Here is a 17,681-nt window from a genome sequence, read left to right as displayed (position 1 = left end):
GACGAACTGTTTTTTTTTCTGCTAGTTTGTCGGGTGACCATCTTGGCTTTTGTCAAGAGGGTTGAGAGTGTCCAGCAAGATCATCTACGTCCACATGGAGACCGCCTGGGAGTACCAGGTGCCGTAGTCCTTTTTTTAATATGTTGTTGGCGTCGATGACCTGTTTTATTTTTCTGTATGTTTGCCGAGGTGACCATCTTGGCGTTTGTCAAGAGGTTGAGAGTGGCCAGCAAGATCGCCTACAGCCACATCTCCTTGAATGCACTTGATCTCATTTGATCTCGGATACTAAGCAGGGTCGGGTTCGGTTAGTACTTGGATGGGAGACTGCCTGGGAATACCAGGTACCGTAGGCTTTTTTAATGTTGTTGGAGTCAACGACCTGTTTATTTTTCTGCTTGTTTGCCGAGGTGACCATCTTGGCATTTGTAAAGAGGGTTAAGAGTAGCCAATAAGATCGTCTATGGCCACATGACCCTCAATGCACCCAATGTTATCTGATCTCAGATGCTAAGCAGGGTCAAGCCTGGTTAGTACCTGTATGGGAGACCGCCTGGGAATACAAGGTGCCGTAGGCTTTTTTAAATGTTGTTGGTGTTGGCAAACTGTTTATTTTTCTGCTTGTTTGCTGAGGTGACCATATTGGCGTTTGTCAAGAGGGTTAAGAGTGGCCAAAGAAATGGCCTACAGCCATATCACCCTGAATGCACCAGGTCTCATCTGATCTCGTATGCTAAGCATGGTTGACCCTTGTTAGTAACTGGATGGGAGACCGCCTGGGAATACCAGGTGTCGTAAGCTTTTTTTTAATGTTGTTGGCGTCGACGACCTGTTTATTTTTCTGCTTGTTTGCCAAGGTGACCACCTTGGCGTTTGTCAAGAGGGTTGAGAGTGGCCAGCAAGATCGCCTACAGCCACATCACCTTGAATGCACTTGATCTCATCTGATCTCGGATGCTAAGCGGGGTGGGGTTCGGTTAGTACCTGGATGGGAGACTGCCTGGGAATACCAGGAACCGTAGGCTTTTTTAATGTTGTTGGCATCGACAACATGTTTATTTTTCTGCTTGTTTGCCGAGATGACCATCTTGGCATTTGTCAAGAGGGTTAAGAGTGGCCATAGAGATCATCTCCGGCCACATCACCCTGAATGAACCCAATGTTATCTGATCTCGGATACTAAGCAGGGTTGAGCCTGGTTAGTACCTGGATGGGAGATCGCCTGGGAATACAAGGTGCCGTAGGCTTTTTTAAATGTTGTTGGTGTTGGCAAACTGTTTATTTTTCTGTTTGTTTGCTGAGGTGACCATTTTGGTGTTTGTCAAGAGGGTAAAGAGTGGCCAAAGAGTGGCCAAAGAGTGGCCAAAGAGATGCCCTACAGCTATATCACCCTGAATACACCAGGTCTCGTCTGATCTCAGATGCTAAGCATGGTTGGGCCTGGTTAGTACCTGGATGGGAGTCTGCCTGGGAATACCAGGTGTCGTAGGCTTTTTTTAATGTTGTTGGCGTCGACTACCTGTTTATTTTTCTGCTTGATTGCCATGGTGACCATCTTGGCGTTTGTCCAAAGGGTAAAGAGTAGCCAAAGAGAACACCTACAGCCACATCACCCTTAATGCACCCTAACTCATCTCATCTCAGATGCTAAGCAGAGTCGGGCCTGGTTAGTACCTGAATGGGAGACCGCCTGGGAATACCAGGTGCCGTAGGCTTTTTTTAATATGTTGTTGGTGTCGACGACCTGTTTTATTTTTCTGCTTGTTTGCCGACGTGACCATCTTGGCGTTTATCAAGAGAGTTGAGAGTGGCTAGCAAGATTGCCTACGGCCACATCCCCCTGAATGCGCCCCATCTCGTCTGATCTCAGATGCTAAGCCTAGTCGGGCCTGGTTAGTACCTGGATGGAAGACCGCCTGGGCGTACCAGGTGCCGTAGGCTTTTTTTAATATGTTGTTGGCATCGACGACATGTTTTATGTTTCTGCTTGTTTGCTGAGGTGACCATCTTGGCGGTTGAGAGTGGCCAGCAAAGCAGCCTACAGCCTCATCACCCGGAATGCGCCCAATCTCATCTGATCTCGGATGCTAAGCAGGGTCGGGCCTGGTTAGTACCTGGTTAGTACCTGGATGGGAGACTGCCTGGGAATAAGAGGTGCCGTAGGCTTTTTTTTATGTGTTGTTGGCGTCGACGACCTGTTTTATTTTTCTGCTTGTTTGCCGAGGTGACCATCTTGGCGTTTGTCAAGAGGTTGAGAGTGGCTAGCAAGATGGCCTACGGCCACATCACTCTGTATGCACCCGAAATCGTCTGATCTCAGATGCTAAGCAGCGTCGGGTCTGGTTAGTACCTGGATGGGAGACCGCCTGGGAATACCAGGTGGCGTAGGCTTTTTTTAAATATGTTGTTGGCGTCGACGACCTGTTTTATTTTTCTGCTTGTTTTCCAAGGTGACCATCGTGGCGTTTGTCAAGAGGGTTGTGAGTGGGCAGCAAGATACGCTTGTTTGCCGAAACATTAAATGTGACCTCTAATGGTAGGAAACAGAAATAAAAGTATAGGAATTTTTACCATCATCCAGAAATCAGATGTGTAAGGATTGGTAGTCTGATCCCCAACCAGGTTACCAGAAATGGAGGCAGTTTGGATTATTGCGGTACAATGAATTCTATAACAAAATAATGATAATAAAAAATACAGATGATTTTATTGATGCCAAAAAACAAATCATCATTTACATATTAAAAACATAAGCACAAGCTGATGAGGGGGAGGAGACTAGGGAGGAAGCATGTTCACACCTAGACGTGCGGGTGAGGATCAGCTCCCCCCGTACTGCTACGATGCCTGGTCTGAAGGCGGCCTTGGCAGCTTCGCAGTAGCCTCTCCCCGCTCCCCCAGCGTGCCCTATCCTGCAGAGCCTGCATGCTGAGCCCCTTACCCCCATCGCCGCTGCCTCCCGGAGCTCCGTGCGGAAGCAAGAAGCGTTGCCAAGGGGACGACCTGACGGACCAGGACGAGCAGAGCCGAGTCTGGCCAAGAGGGTTCGGTGTCCCGAGTGGATTCCCGGAGGAGCGGAGCGGCGGTGTCCAGCGCTCTCTGGCGGCGAAGGAAGGCTACAGCGGTAAGAGGAGCCTTCGTTTTGCTGTTAATGAAGTGCTTGGTCAGAGGAGTGAAAACCACAGGAGCAGGTATGAAACAATAACCACATACAACTGAAAGAACTTTACAGAGAGATCTCAGAGAGAGGAAGAGAGAGAGAAAAGTTGTGGTATGTGGAATATAAAGTCAGCCAATGATGCACTGGAGAACTTTCTCGATTTTTCTTTTTTTTTTCTCTTTACTGAACAAATGGCTAAATGGTTATGGCTATTAATACCCTCCCTAAGTGCTGGAAAGGAGAATATAATAGAAGTTGATCCCGCAAATAATCTGTGCTGTGCTGAGAAGTCTGTAGTGACCGACCTAGGAAAAAAAAAATATATGGCTAACTGTTATACCCTAACACAGCGAATAAGAGAGACTCTGAGTGTGACAAAGAGACACTAAATTGGTGTTTCTTTTTTTTTTCTTTCCCTGCTGTATTGGACTTTTCCTGCAAATGACGGTAGCAATCTGGTTAACATTCTCAACATGAGAATGTGTATAAACGAGTATAATGTAATATAATACTGAGGAGTAAATGGCTCATAAATGGTTCGTTATCATGAGAAAAGTCTACTGAGTGCGGATACTGTGTGTTTGGCACTGGCTGGCCTAGTCCTATGCTATAAAAATATACATAAATTAAGCCGCAACAAGATTAAAACTATTTTGTTAAGGAGTCTCCTTATGATAAATGAGGACTGAGCTTGGGCCTGAAATTATATATAAATATAAACTGAATTCATATTAATAAAAATAAATATAATAGAGACTATAAGCTGACAAACAGTGACATAGGGGTGACACCTTACTTTTGGGGTTCGAGCAGATACTCAGATACTCAGATAATGAAGGGGAAGACACCTAAGACCGGAACAATTTCTAAATCACCCCGGCGGAGCCTGGTTGTGAGCCCCTGCTCCATGAACAAATTTGTTACGCAAACGGGGGGTTCAGAGAAACAACAACAAGAAAAGCAATTGCAAACAAGAAGTTCTCAAGCAGAAAATAAAGACAAAAAGGATAAGGAAAAGAGGGAAAAAAAAGACAACAACCTCAAAATAACTCCCTACAAGCCCAAGAGTGCACGCTGGAGGTGGAGATGGATCAATCAGTTGATTTAGATCATGAAACTGAGGAAATACAGTCTATACAGTCTCACTCGCTGCAGCTAGAAAACCCCTCAGCATTACCTACAAAAAAGAAATAATTTCAATGTTTGCAGCATTGGAAAACTCCATGAAAAAGGAAATGGACAGAGTGCATAAGAATCTTGCTCATGTACTGGATCATGTAGAAGAAATGGAAAAAAAAAGTGGAGAAAGAAGCAAACATAATAAAGAAATTAGAAGCTGAAGTAATTTCGTTAAAAAAAGTTCAAGCAAGCATATAAAATAGAGGATCAAGAAAACAGGGATAGAAAGAAAAATATAAGAATACGAGGCGTTCCGGATACTGAACAGCAAGAAGATTTAACAGAAATAATAAAAAGGATATGTAATCCATTGATGAATAAAGACGGACAGGGGATGAGTGAATCCTCTCCCCTCTCCGGTAATGGGAGGGGGAGGATTGGCGATAGCAGTCGACAGGCTGAACTGCATGATCTTCCAGTAATACCCTGGGGCTGTCTTCCCCCTACATCCCCCCCTCTCGCTCTCCCCCCTTCCACTATAGGGGGGGGAAGGGGAGGGGATGGGGAGGTAGTGGGGGGGAGTGGGATCCTCCGGGCATGTCTATTATTCAAAATATAAATACAGAAAAAATCAGCGCAGTACAACCCCTTTACGAAAAGCTGCTGAACACCAAGGATCAATTAACAAATCCCAAAATACAATATATCAAACAGATGGTACAGCGCTCTAACTAAAATAAAATGATTACTAACATATTAAAATTTATAAAAAGTCCAAAGATAGCTTTTGAGTCAAAAAGTCCATGTGAGGAATCTTCAGTGGTATACAGTCAGTTCATGCATAAAGTGACTTAGTGCCAAGGGGGGGACCACCACCAATGGTAAAATTGGCTGCTCACCTCATCGTATGGACCCTTTAAATTACAGAGGGTCGTATGCACTTAAATATCAACTCGTCCAATCGCTATCCGACCGATTCACAAACGAAAACACAGCTTTCTCCCATTAAGAGTCAAATGAACTGACACATTCGTGGAATACCCACACTGGATCGGTATATAGCAGTATTCACATTTCCTCAGACCATGTGGATAGAAAGACAGGCCATAGTGCTCTGCATAGAAAAATGTTTTAATGATGAATATACATAAAAAACACACTTACAATAACGAAGCTTCATACCATCGTTAAAATGATCAATGACCGCGGGTGACGTCACTTGATCTCCGTCTATTATTCATCTCGCAATTAATAGGCGAGATGGATAGTGACGCGGCGAACAGAACTCCACCCTAGGACATAGGGATATAAGGAACAAAGAGGTTCCGGAGAAATTATCCCTGACCAAGGGGTCAAAATTACATCAAATGATGGGATGGGAATGGGAGAGGGGGGGAGGGGGGAAAGTGGGTTGGCCCGAATCCAATAAGAGAAATAGGAAAGATTTTAGAAGTACCGGATGGCTGAACTTAAGATAGTAACATACAATGTGAGAGGAATGAATTCTCCAAGGAAAAGGTTTAATATTTTTGAAGAACTGGAGGGCTATATTGCTGATATTGTTTTTTTACAGGAGACACATCTAGCCCTAGATTCCAACATTCGGATTGATACGAGAAAATATCCAACCTGGTATTATGCTGATTCCCCGATTAAGGGAGCTAGGGGGGTAGCTATTGGGTTTGCAAAAGCTGTTGGGTGGAAGTTAGATGAGATGAAGGTGGACCCAGAAGGGAGGTTTTTATTCTTAAAGGATAATATACTAAGACAAAAATACACATTAATTAACATTTATTGCCCCAATAAGGCCCCAAAAAATATTTAAATGGTATATTGAAAATAATAGAGAAATATAAACAAGGCCATGTGATCATAGCAGGGGATCTGAACTTTACCATGAAGCCTGAAATAGATGGTACATCAGTTATTTCCCTCCAAGAAATTAAACAACATAGAATATTAAAAAAAAATTCATACACAACAGCTTGTAGACGCATGGAGAGCATGCAACCCGATGGAAAAGGATTATACATATTAGTCCCCGGTTCATGACACCTATGCAAGACTGGACTATATAATTCTAGACCATGAAACATTGGAAATGCTGGTAAATGTCCAGATAGGTAACATTACGATATCGGACCATGCCCCGGTGACAGCTAAAATTAGGATGTGGGAAAAAGAGCCTAGAAGGGGGACTCGGAGACTAAATGAGGCGTTGATTGAGAACGAGGACGTTGAGAGTAATATAAAAACAGAAATAGAACAATATTTTAAAATAAATGACACCACAGAAGTCTCCAAAGCCACCTTATGGGAAGCGCATAAAGCTCTAATTCGAGGGAAGTTAATTAGCATAGGCTCGGGGAAAAAAAAGAAAGCGAAGTAAGATACGATAACTTAAAAAAAGCACTTTATGAGTTAGAACAAAATCATAAGAGATATCTAGATAAAAAGATATACACGGAGATCATCCAAAAACGTGCACAATTAAATGATTTGATAGAGCAAAAACAGAGAAGTGTGTATAAAAATGTAGCTAAAGAAAGATCTCTGTGGGCAAATAAGACGGGGAAACATTTAGTAAGAATAGCTCAGGAAAAAAAAGCTTTAAATTATATTGAAAAAATTAAAGATGAATAGGGGGAAGTAAAATTTAGAATGTCAGAGATCGCAGAGGCCTTTAAATCATATTAAAATACCTTACATTAAATAAGAAGTAAAGAGTCAGGGGCACAAAAGGAGCAAAGAAAAATGAAAATTCAGCAATACTTAAGTGAAGCAGATTTACCCAAAATATCAGAAGAAAGGGCCAAAAGTTTAGAGGAGCCAATTATGCCAGAAGAAATATATAAAGCAATAAAAGAAACACCAAATGGGAAAAGCCCAGGCCCGGATGGTTTCACAATCAGGTATTATAATAAATTTAAACATCAATTGGTTCCTGAATTATGTAAATATTGGAATAGACTGGGCGAAGATGAGAGTATGAGGAAAGAGGCCTTACTGGCAAATATAACAGTTATTCCGAAATCAGGTAAGGATGAATCCATCTGCTCCAATTACCGCCCAATAGCTTTGTTGAATGTAGATACAAAGTTATACGCGATGGTTTTAGCAACAAGAATAAAAAACTTGATGCCGGAATTAATAAATGGGGACCAGGTAGGATTCATTCCAGGAAGGGAGGGACGAGATAACAGCTTGAGGACCCTGCTTCTTATAGGTAAAAACAGGGAAAAGAAACCCCCAATGATATTGATTTCTATCGATGCCGAAAAGGCATTCGATAGAATTGATTGGTGTTTTATAATAGAAACTCTCCGGAACATAGGCTTAGGCCCAAAGATGCTGAAGTGGATCACTAACCTATATACACAACCAACAGCTAGAGTGGGAGTAAATGGGAGTATGTCTTCCGCATTTAAAATGTTAAATGGGACAAGGCAGGGTTGCCCACTTTCGCCCCTGCTATACGTAATTGCCCTGGAACCATTCTTGGCAAAGATTCGAAATAACGTAAATATAAGCTTGGTTAAATGGGGGGAAGAAGATCATAAAGTGGCGGCTTACGCGGACGACTTACTCCTATATATAACTAAACCAAGATTGTCCTTGCCTAGCTTAATAAAAGAAATAAAAGAATATGGTGCACTTTCTAATTTTAAAATAAACCCTAAAACAGTCATATTGAATATAGGATTGGACAACGAGGAAGAGATGGCATTACAGCAAGAATACCCCTTTACATGGGAAAAAAAAGAAATAACATACCTAGGTATAAAAATAACAAAGACGGTCCAGGACCTATGCCACGCAAATTTTATTCCATTAGTAAACGACATCAAAACAGTGTTAGGGAATATAAGAATGGGATCAATCTCTTGGACAGGCAGAATTAACCTCTTAAAAATGGTGGTTTTACCTAAAATCATCTATAAACTTCAAATGCTCCCAATTAATATTCCAAACAGTTTCTTTAAAATAATAAAAACACTTTTTTTTTAATTTATATGGCAAAATAAAAAATCGAGGATAAATTATAACATATTAATCAGAAGAAAAAAAAATGGTGGGATGGTTTTGCCAGATATTTATAGATATTACAGCGCAATCACGTTGGCAAGAATGGTGGAATGGGCAAATGTGCACACGGAAAAGAAGTGGGTAAAAATGAAGAGTCCCTAACAGGCACACAATTAAAAAAAATTATCTGGATCCCACCAAAATTTAGATTTAGAATGGGCACGAATAAGGCACACAAAATCACGATAATAACATAAAAAATATGGGATGCACTATATCGGAGAAATAAATGGGTCTATAATTCTCCATTAATTCCACTAGAGGGCACAGATTTTTTTATTCCAGGAAACGGCACTCAACTAGGTAAACAAATGGAAAATATACAATTAAAAGATATAACTTCACGCGGTAGTTTGATGCTAAAACAAGATATACTTGAGAAGTATGGATGGAAAAATTTCAAGGAATGGGAGTATGTACAGATTCAACACTTTGTTGGTTCAAATCCAAAACCCATAAGAGATGAGAATACTTTAACACCCATAGAAAAATTATGTAATTCTAAAGCAAAAGTAAAGCACTGTATGTCAAGAGTGTATGAATTTCTGTCGGAAATTGAGGCACAAGATGGTATACCAGCAATAGAAAAATGGGAAGTGGACATGGGTATTAAATTAGAGGAGAGGCAGATGATGGCATAAGTATATAGGCAGGTGTCAGATACAATGTCTAGAGAGGTTAACTACAAGTGCATGATGAGATGGCAGTTAACTCCTGTTAGACTGCACAAAATAGATCCCTCTAGATCTATGTACTGTTGGAAGGAGTGTAAATCCCCAGGAACAGCATTTCACATTTGGTGGGAATGTCCAGACATAAAGCTATATTGGCAGGAGATCTTAGCCTATATAGAAATAATAACCGGAGAAAAAATACTATGCTGCCCGTTAAAATGTTTGTTCTATGGAGTAGAGGATACAAGTGGTAATTCACAAATGAAAAATAATAAAGGAAAAAATAAAAAAATTTATACGTTGGTAGTTTTTTTGCTTAATGCAGCAAAAGCCTTGATACCGGTAAATTGGACACAAGTCAAAAAACCCACTATTAAAGAGTGGGTGCAGAGAATTGAACATATTAACAATATGGAATATTTGGTTAAAATGGAGAAAACCCAAATGAACAAATATTGGGCAGTATAGAAAAAATGGAGATAATTCAAAAGTACTGAAACCTACATCCAGGTATTAATAGAATAAATTGAGGAGGAAGGGCCAACAAATATGGGGGAGGTTGGGTGGGGGGTTAGGGTATATTTTGGGAAATCGGCGGGGAGGGAAGATAGGAAATATAAGGAAAGTAAGTAAGTAAGACAAAAGGTCACTGATTGTATTGTAAAGAACATTTGTTTTGTATGCTTGTTTTCTTTTTTATACATTGCATTGGTGGCTTGTTTTGTATTTGTAACATATCTTTTCCTTTTCGTTACTCTCCTGCTTGTTTTTTTTTTTAACTGTAAAATCCAATAAAATTTAAATAATAATAAAAAAAAACATAAGCACAATATACATGTATATCATCAGTGAGTAGTCACAATAAAACTGTTGATCACAGATATCAGTTTCCTCGACTAGTTTTGCATACTTTTACCGCTTCATCGGGAGGTTATCTGTGATTAGATAAAAAAAAGGTAATCGAAAAATTTAAAAAATTTATGAAATTTTACCATACAGTATCATAATTGAGAAAATCTTTTAAAAAGGTAAAGACGGGAAAAGAGTGACACAGCTTACCCATGCTCCAGCAGGCGTCAAGCTAATGGTACTACCATCTGATAAATAGTCCCCTGCAGCAACTCGGGGAAGCTATATAGTGTGGTGATTGGGGTCTAGGTAATAGAATAAAATAAAGGAAATCAGTATACTATCAGCTTATCGGAGGGAGACAAGTGAAGTGAATGGATATAATTGTGGAAACCGCATAAGTGAGACTAATAGGAAGGAGGGAACAGTTACCCTTGTGTATTAGAATGTGTAAAGGTGTAGAATGTTTTTTTTTTTTTAACACATTCTAATACACAGGCGCAACTGTTCCATCCTTCCTATTAGTCTCACTTATGCGGTTTCCACAATTATATCCATTCACTTCACTTGTCTCACTCCGATAAGCTGATAGTATACCGATTTCCTTTATTTTATTCTATTACCTAGACCCCAATCATCACACTATATAGCTTCCCCGAGTTGCTGCAAGGGACTATTTATCAGGTGGTAGCACAATGAGCTTGACGCCTGCTGGAGCATGGGTCAGCTGTGGCGCTCTTTCCCCGTCTTTACTATTTTAAAAGATTTTTTCAATTATGATGCTGTATGGAAAAATTTCATTATTTTTTCAATTTTTCGATTACCTTTTTTGTTCTAATCACAGATAACCTCACGATGAAGCGGTAAAAGTGCGCAAAACTAGTTGAGGAAACTGATATCTGTGATCAACAGTTTTATTGTGACTACTCACTGATGATATATATGTATATTGCACTTATGTTTTTAATATGAAAATGATGATTTGTTTTTTGGCATCGAAAAAATCATTTGTATTTTTTTTAATCATTGTTTTGTTATATTATTCATTGTACTGTTTTCATTGTACCGCAATAGTCCAAACTGCCTCCATTTCTGGTACCCTGGTTGGGGATCAGGCTACCAATGCTTACACTGCTTGTTTGCCGAGGTGACCATCTTGGCGTTTGTCAAGAGGGTTAAGAGTGGCCAGCAAGATCGACTACGGCAAAATAACTTTGGATGCGCCCGATCTCATCTGATCTCGGATACTAAGCAGGGTCAGGCCTGGTTAGTACCTGGATGGGAGACTGCCTGGAAATACCAGGTACCGTAGGCATTTTTTAATGTTGTTGGCATTGACGACCTGTTTATTTTTCTGACTGTTTGCCGAGGTGACCATTGTGGCGTTTGTCAAGAGGGTTGAGAGTGGCCAGCAAGATCGCCTACGTCCACATCACCCTGAATGCGCCCAATCTCGGATGCTAAGCAGGGTCGGGCCTTGTTAGTACCTGGATGGGAGATCGCCTGGGAATACCAGGTGCCGTGGGCTTTTTTTATATGTTGTTGGCGTCGACGACCTGTTTTATTTTTCTGCTTGTTTGCCGAGGTGACCATAGTGGCGTTTGTCAAGAGGGTTGAGACTGGCCATCAAGATCACCTACGGCCAAATCACCCTGAAAGTGCCCGATCTCATCTGATCTCGGAAACTAAGCAGGGTCGGGACTGGTTAGTACCTGGATGGGAGACTGCCTGGAAATACCAGGTACCGTAGGCATTTTTTAATGTTGTTGGCGTTGACGACCTGTTTATGTATCTGATTGTTTGCCGAGGTGACCATTGTGGCGTTTGTCAAGAGGGTTGAGAGTGGCCAGCAAGATCGCCTACGTCCACATCACCCTGAATGTGCCCAATCTCGGATGCTAAGCAGGGTCGGGCCTTGTTAGTACCTGGATGGGAGATCGCCTGGGAATACCAGGTGCCGTGGGCTTTTTTTTAAATGTTGTTGGCGTCAACGACCTGTTTTATTTTTATGCTTGTTTGCCGAGGTGACCATCTTTACGTTTGTCAAGAGGGTTGAGAGTGGCCAGCAAGATTGCCTACAGCCACATCACCCTGAATGCGCCTGATCTCATCTGATATAAGATGCTAAGCAGGGTCGAGCCTGGTTGGTACCTGGATGGGAGATCGCCTGGGAATACCAGGTACCGTAGGCTTTTTTAATGTTGTTGGCGTCGACGACCTATTTTTTTTTCTGCTTGTTTGACAAGTTGACCATCTTGGCGTTTGTCAAGAGGGTTGAGAGGGTTAAGAGTGGCCAGCAAGATCACCTACGGCCACATCCCCCTTAATAAGCCCAATCTCGTCTGATCTCGGATGCTAAGCCGGGTTGGGCCTGGTTAGTATCTGGAAGGGAGACTGCCTGGGAATACCAGGTGCAGTAGGCTTTTTTTAATATGTTTTTGGGGTCGGCGATCTGTTTTATTTTTTTGCTTGTTTGCCGAGGTGACCATCTTGGCATTTGTCAAGAGGGTTGAGAGTGCCCACCAAGATCGCCTACGGCCACATCACCATGAATGCGCCCCATCTTGTCTGATCTCAGATGCTAAGCAGGGTCGGGCCTAGTTAGTCACTGGATAGAGGACCGCCTGGGAGTACAAGGTGCCGTAGCTTTTTTTTAATATGTTGTTGGCGTCGACGACCTGTTTTATTTTTGCTTCTTTGCCGAGGTGACCATCTTGGCGTTTGTCAAGAGAGTTCAGAGAGTCCAGGAAGTTCCTCTATGGCCACATCACCCTGAATGCGCCCGATCTCGGATGCCAAGCTGGGTCGGGCATGGTTGGTACATGGAAGGGAGACTGCCTGGGAATACCAGGTGCTGTAGGCTTTTCTTTAATATGTTGTTGGAGTCGACGACCTGTTTTATTTTTCTGCTTGTTTGCCGAGGTGACCATCTTGGCGTTTGTCAAGAGTGTTGAGAGTGGCCAGCAATATCCCCTATGGCCACATCACCCTAAATGCGCCTGATCTTGGATGCTAAGCAGTGTCGGGCCTGGTTAGTACCTGGATGGGAGACTGCCTGGGAATTCCAGGTGCTGTAAGCTTTTTTTTAATATGTTGTTGGCATCGACGACCTGTTTTATTTTTCTGCTTGTGTGCCGAGGTGACCATCTTGGCATTTGTCAAAAGAGTTGAGAGTGGCCAGCAAGATCGCCTATAGCCACGTCACCCTGAATGTGCCCGATCTCAGATTCTAAGCAGGTTCGGGCCTGGTTAGTACCTGGATGAGTGACCGCCTTGGAATACCGGGTGCCGTAGGCTTTTTTTTTATATTTTGTTGGTGCCGACGACCTGTTTTATGTTTCTGTTTGTTTGTCGAGGTGACCATCTTGGCGTTTGTCAAGAGGGTTGAGAGTGGCCAGCAAGGTGGCCTACAGCCTCATCACCCTGAATGCGCCAGATCTCGTTTGATCTCAGATGCTAAGCCGGGTCGGGCCTGGTTAGTACCCGGATGGGAGACCACCTGGGAATTCGAGGTGCCGTAGGCTATTTTTTAATATGTTGTTGGCGTTGACGACCTGTTTTATTTTTCTGCTTGTTTGCCGAGGTGACCATCTTGGCGTTTGTCAAGAGGGTTGAGAGTGGCTAGCAAGATGGCCTATGGCCACATCACCCTGTATGGGCCCAAAATCATCTGATCTCGGATGCTAAGCAGCGTCTGGCCTGTTTAGTGCCTGGATGGGAGACCGCCTGGGAATACCAGGTGCCGCTGGCCTTTTTTTAATATGTTGTTGGTGTCGGCGACCTGTTTTATTTTTCTGCTTGTTTGCTGAGGTGACCATCGTGGAGTTTGTCAAGAGGGTTGAGAGTGGCCAGCAAGATTGCCTACATCCACATCACCCTGAATGCGCATAATCTGGGATGCTAAGCAGGGTCGGTCCTTGTTAGTACCTGGATGGGAGACCGCCTGGGAATACCAGGTGCCATAGGCAGTATTTTAAAATGTTGTTGGCATTGACGACCTGTTTTATTTTTATGCTTATTTGCCGACGTGACCATCTTGGCATTTGTCAAGAGGGTTGAGAGTGGCCAGTAAGATTGCCTACGGCTACATCACCCTGAATGCGCCCAATCTTGTCTGATCTCGTATGCTAAGCAGGGTGGGGGCTGGTTAGTACCTGGATGGGAGACTGCCTGGGAAAACCAGGTGCCGTAGGGTTTTCTTTAATATGTTGTTGGCGTGGACGACCTGTTTTATTTTTCTGCTTGTTTGCTGAGGTGATCATCTTGGCGTTTGTCAAGAGGGTTGAGAGTGGCCAGCAAGATCGCCTACGGCCACATCACCTTGGATTCACCCGATAGCGTCTTATCTCGGATACTAAGAAGGGTTGGGCCTGGTTAGTACCTGGATGGAAGATTGCCTGGAAATACCAGGTACCGTAGGCTTTTTTTTAATGTTGTTGGCGTTGATGACCTGTTATTTTTTCTGCTTGTTTGCTGAGGTGACCATCGTAGCGTTTGTCAAGAGGGTTGAGAGTGGCCAGCAAGAACGCCTATGGCCACATCACCCTGAATGCGCCCGATCTCGTCTGATCTCGGATGCTACGCAGGGTTGGGCCTGGTTAGTACCTGGATGGGAGTCTACCTGGGAATATCAGGTGCCGTAGGCATTTTTTAAATATGTTGTTGGTGTCGCGGACCTGTTTTATTTTTCTGCTTGTGTGCTGAGGTGACCATCTTGGCATTTGTCAAGAGGGTTGAGAGTAGCCAGCAAGATTGCCTATGGCCACGTCACCCTGAATGCGCCCGATCTCATCAGATATCAGATTCTATGCAGGTTCGGGCCTGGTTAGTACCTGGATGGGTGACTGCCTTGGAATACCGGGTGCCAAAGGCTTTTTTATAATATTTTGTTGGCGTCCACGACCTGTTTTATGTTTCTGCTTGTTTGCCGAAGTGACCATCTTGAAATTTGTCAAGAGGGTTGAGAGTGGCCAGCAAGATCACCTACAGCCACAACACCCTGAATACGCCCAATCTCTTCTGATCTCAGATGCTAAGCCGGGTTTGGCCTGGTTAGTATCTGTAAGGGAGACTGCCTGGGAATACCAGGTGCCGTAGGCTTTTTTTTAATATGTTTTTGGGGTCGACGATCTGTTTTATTTTTTTGCTTGTTTGCCAAAGTGACCATCTTGGCGTTTGTCAAGAGGGTTGAGAGTGCCCACCAAGTTTGCCTATGACCACTTTACCCTGAATGCGCCCCATCTTGTCTGATCTCAGATGCTAAGCAGGGTCGGGCCTAGTTAGTACCTGGATGGAAGACCGCCTGGGAGTACAAGGTGCCGTAGGCTTTTTTTAATATGTTGTTGGCGTCGACGACCTGTTTTATTTTTTGCTTGTTTGCCGAGGTGACCATCTTGGCGTTTGTCAAGAGAGTTCAGAGAGTCCAGGAAGTTCCCCTATGGCCACAACACCCTGAATGTGCCCCTTCTCGGATGCTAAACAGGGTCGTGCCTGGTTAGTACCTGGATGGGAGACCGTCTGGAAATACCAGATACCGTAGGCTTTTTTTAATGTTGTTGGCGTTGATGACCTGTTATTTTTTCTGCTTGTTTGCTGAGGTGACCATCTTGGCATTTGTCAAGAGGGTTGAGAGTGGCCAGCAAGATCGCCTATGGCCACGTCACCCTGAATGCGCCCGATCTCATCAGATATCAGATTCTATGCAGGTTCGGGCCTGGTTAGTACCTGGATGGGTGACTCCCTTGGAATACCGGGTGCCAAGGGCTTTTTTATAATATTTTGTTGGCGACAACGACCTGTTTTATGTTTCTGCTTGTTTGCCGAAGTGACCATTTTGGCATTTGTCAAGAGGGTTGAGAGTGGCCAGCAAGATCACCTACGGCCACATTACCCTGAATACGCCCAATCTCGTCTGATCTCGGATGCTAAGCCTGGTTTGGCCTGGTTAGTATCTGTAAGGGAGACTGCCTGGGAATACCAGGTGCCGTAGGCTTTTTTTTAATATGTTTTTGGGGTCGACGATCTATTTCATTTTTTTGCTTGTTTGCCGAGGTGACCATCTTGGCGTTTGTCAAGAGGGTTGAGAGTGGCCAGCAAGGTGGCCTACAGCCTCATCACCCTGAATGCGCCAGATCTCGTATGATCTCAGATGCTAAGCCGGGTCGGGCCTGGTTAATACCCGGATGGGAGGCCACCTGGGAATTCGAGGTGCCGTAGGCTATTTTTTAATATGTTGTTGGCGTTGACGACCTGTTTTATTTTTGCTTGTTTGCCGAGGTGACCATCTTGGCGTTTGTCAAGAGAGTTCAGAGAGTCCAGGAAGTTCCCCTATGGCCACAACACCCTAAATGCGCCCGTTCTCGGATGCTAAACAGGGTCATGCCTGGTTAGTACCTGGATGGGAGACCATCTGGAAATACCAGGTACCGTAGGCTTTTTTTAATGTTGTTGGCGTTGATGACCTGTTATTTTGCTGCTTGTTTGCCGAGGTGACCATCTTGGCATTTGTGAAGAGTGTTGAGAGTGGCCAGCAAGATCGCCTATGGCCACATCATCCTGAATGTGCCCAATCTCGTCTGATTTCGGGTTTGCTAGACAGGGTCGGGCCTAGTTAGTACCTGGATGGGAGACTGCCTGGAAATACCAGGTACCGTAGGCATTTTTTAATGTTGTTGGCATTGACGACCTGTTTATTTTTCTGATTGTTTGCCGAGGTGACCATTGTGGCGTTTGTCAAGAGGGTTGAGAGTGGCCAGCAAGATCGCCTACGTCCACATCACCCTAAATGCACCCAATCTCGGATGCTAAGCAGGGTCGTGCCTTTTTAGTACCTGGATGGGAGATCGCCTGGGAATACCAGGTGCCGTGGGCTTTTTTTATATGTTGTTGGCGTCAACGACCTGTTTTATTTTTCTGCTTGTTTGCCGAGGTGACCATAGTGGCGTTTGTCAAGAGGGTTGAGAGTGGCCATCAAGATCACCTACGGCCAAATCACTCTGAAAGTGCCCGATCTCATCTGATCTCGGAAACTAAGCAGGGTCGGGACTGGTTAGTACCTGGATGGGAGACTGCCTGGAAATACCAGGTACCGTAGGCATTTTTTAATGTTGTTGGCGTTGACGACCTGTTTATTTTTCTGATTGTTTGCCGAGGTGACCATCGTGGCGTTTGTCAAGAGGGTTGAGAGTGGGCAGCAAGATCGCCTACGTCCACATCACCCTGAATGTGCCCAATCTCGGATGCTAAGCAGGGTCGGGCCTTGTTAGTACCTGGATGGGAGATCGCCTGGGAATACTAGGTGCCGTGGGCTTTTTTTTTAATGTTGTTGGCGTCGACGACCTGTTATTTTTTCTGCTTGTTTGCTGAGGTGACCATCGTAGCGTTTGTCAAGAGGGTTGAGAGTGGCCAGCAAGAACGCCTATGGCCACATCACCCTGAATGCGCCCGATCTCGTCTTATCTCGGATGCTATGCAGGGTTGGGCCTAGTTAGTACCTGGTTTTGGAGTTTGCCTGGGAATACCAGGTGCCATAGGCTTTCTTTAAATATGTTGTTGGCGTCGAAGACCTGTTTTATTTTTCTGCTTGTTTCCTGAGGTGACCATCGTGGCGTTTGTCAAGAGAGTTGAGAGTGGCCAGCAAGATCGCCTATGGCCACATCACCCTGAATGCGCCCGATCTTGTCTGATCTCGGATGCTAAGCCGGGTCGGGCATGGTTGGTACATGGAAGGGAGACTGCCTGGGAATACCAGGTGCTGTAGGCTTTTCTTTAATATGTTGTTGGATTCGACGACC

The 17,681-nt window shown here is 43.8% G+C and overlaps 21 pseudogenes; all 21 read left to right on the top strand.

Moving 5' to 3' along the window:
• The first annotated feature begins 237 nt into the window (after nt 1–237).
• LOC143990784 (5S ribosomal RNA) lies at nt 238–356 on the top strand (annotated as a pseudogene).
• A 326-nt stretch (nt 357–682) lies between these two features.
• Nucleotides 683–801, top strand: LOC143990916 (5S ribosomal RNA; annotated as a pseudogene).
• Nucleotides 802–906: 105 nt separating this feature from the next.
• LOC143990774 (5S ribosomal RNA) lies at nt 907–1,025 on the top strand (annotated as a pseudogene).
• Nucleotides 1,026–1,128: 103 nt separating this feature from the next.
• LOC143990943 (5S ribosomal RNA) lies at nt 1,129–1,247 on the top strand (annotated as a pseudogene).
• A 126-nt stretch (nt 1,248–1,373) lies between these two features.
• On the top strand, nt 1,374–1,492 carry LOC143990762 (5S ribosomal RNA; annotated as a pseudogene).
• A 104-nt stretch (nt 1,493–1,596) lies between these two features.
• Nucleotides 1,597–1,715, top strand: LOC143990933 (5S ribosomal RNA; annotated as a pseudogene).
• Nucleotides 1,716–1,822: 107 nt separating this feature from the next.
• Nucleotides 1,823–1,941, top strand: LOC143990934 (5S ribosomal RNA; annotated as a pseudogene).
• A 331-nt stretch (nt 1,942–2,272) lies between these two features.
• LOC143990781 (5S ribosomal RNA) lies at nt 2,273–2,391 on the top strand (annotated as a pseudogene).
• Nucleotides 2,392–11,084: 8,693 nt separating this feature from the next.
• LOC143990834 (5S ribosomal RNA) lies at nt 11,085–11,203 on the top strand (annotated as a pseudogene).
• A 319-nt stretch (nt 11,204–11,522) lies between these two features.
• LOC143990955 (5S ribosomal RNA) lies at nt 11,523–11,641 on the top strand (annotated as a pseudogene).
• A 320-nt stretch (nt 11,642–11,961) lies between these two features.
• On the top strand, nt 11,962–12,080 carry LOC143990716 (5S ribosomal RNA; annotated as a pseudogene).
• A 112-nt stretch (nt 12,081–12,192) lies between these two features.
• Nucleotides 12,193–12,311, top strand: LOC143990932 (5S ribosomal RNA; annotated as a pseudogene).
• Nucleotides 12,312–13,293: 982 nt separating this feature from the next.
• On the top strand, nt 13,294–13,412 carry LOC143990748 (5S ribosomal RNA; annotated as a pseudogene).
• A 552-nt stretch (nt 13,413–13,964) lies between these two features.
• Nucleotides 13,965–14,083, top strand: LOC143990876 (5S ribosomal RNA; annotated as a pseudogene).
• A 108-nt stretch (nt 14,084–14,191) lies between these two features.
• LOC143990898 (5S ribosomal RNA) lies at nt 14,192–14,310 on the top strand (annotated as a pseudogene).
• A 105-nt stretch (nt 14,311–14,415) lies between these two features.
• Nucleotides 14,416–14,534, top strand: LOC143990841 (5S ribosomal RNA; annotated as a pseudogene).
• Nucleotides 14,535–15,761: 1,227 nt separating this feature from the next.
• LOC143990909 (5S ribosomal RNA) lies at nt 15,762–15,880 on the top strand (annotated as a pseudogene).
• A 108-nt stretch (nt 15,881–15,988) lies between these two features.
• Nucleotides 15,989–16,107, top strand: LOC143990867 (5S ribosomal RNA; annotated as a pseudogene).
• A 758-nt stretch (nt 16,108–16,865) lies between these two features.
• Nucleotides 16,866–16,984, top strand: LOC143990970 (5S ribosomal RNA; annotated as a pseudogene).
• A 319-nt stretch (nt 16,985–17,303) lies between these two features.
• Nucleotides 17,304–17,423, top strand: LOC143990953 (5S ribosomal RNA; annotated as a pseudogene).
• Nucleotides 17,424–17,531: 108 nt separating this feature from the next.
• LOC143990812 (5S ribosomal RNA) lies at nt 17,532–17,650 on the top strand (annotated as a pseudogene).
• Nucleotides 17,651–17,681: the final 31 nt, after the last annotated feature.

The sequence above is a fragment of the Lithobates pipiens genome, unplaced genomic scaffold (genome assembly GCF_037356315.1).
Source record: "Lithobates pipiens isolate NorthernLeopardFrog02 unplaced genomic scaffold, aLitPip1_a1.2 Scaffold_18, whole genome shotgun sequence".
Lineage (NCBI taxonomy): Eukaryota > Metazoa > Chordata > Amphibia > Anura > Ranidae > Lithobates > Lithobates pipiens.
This window is presented reverse-complemented; position numbering and strand designations above follow the sequence as displayed.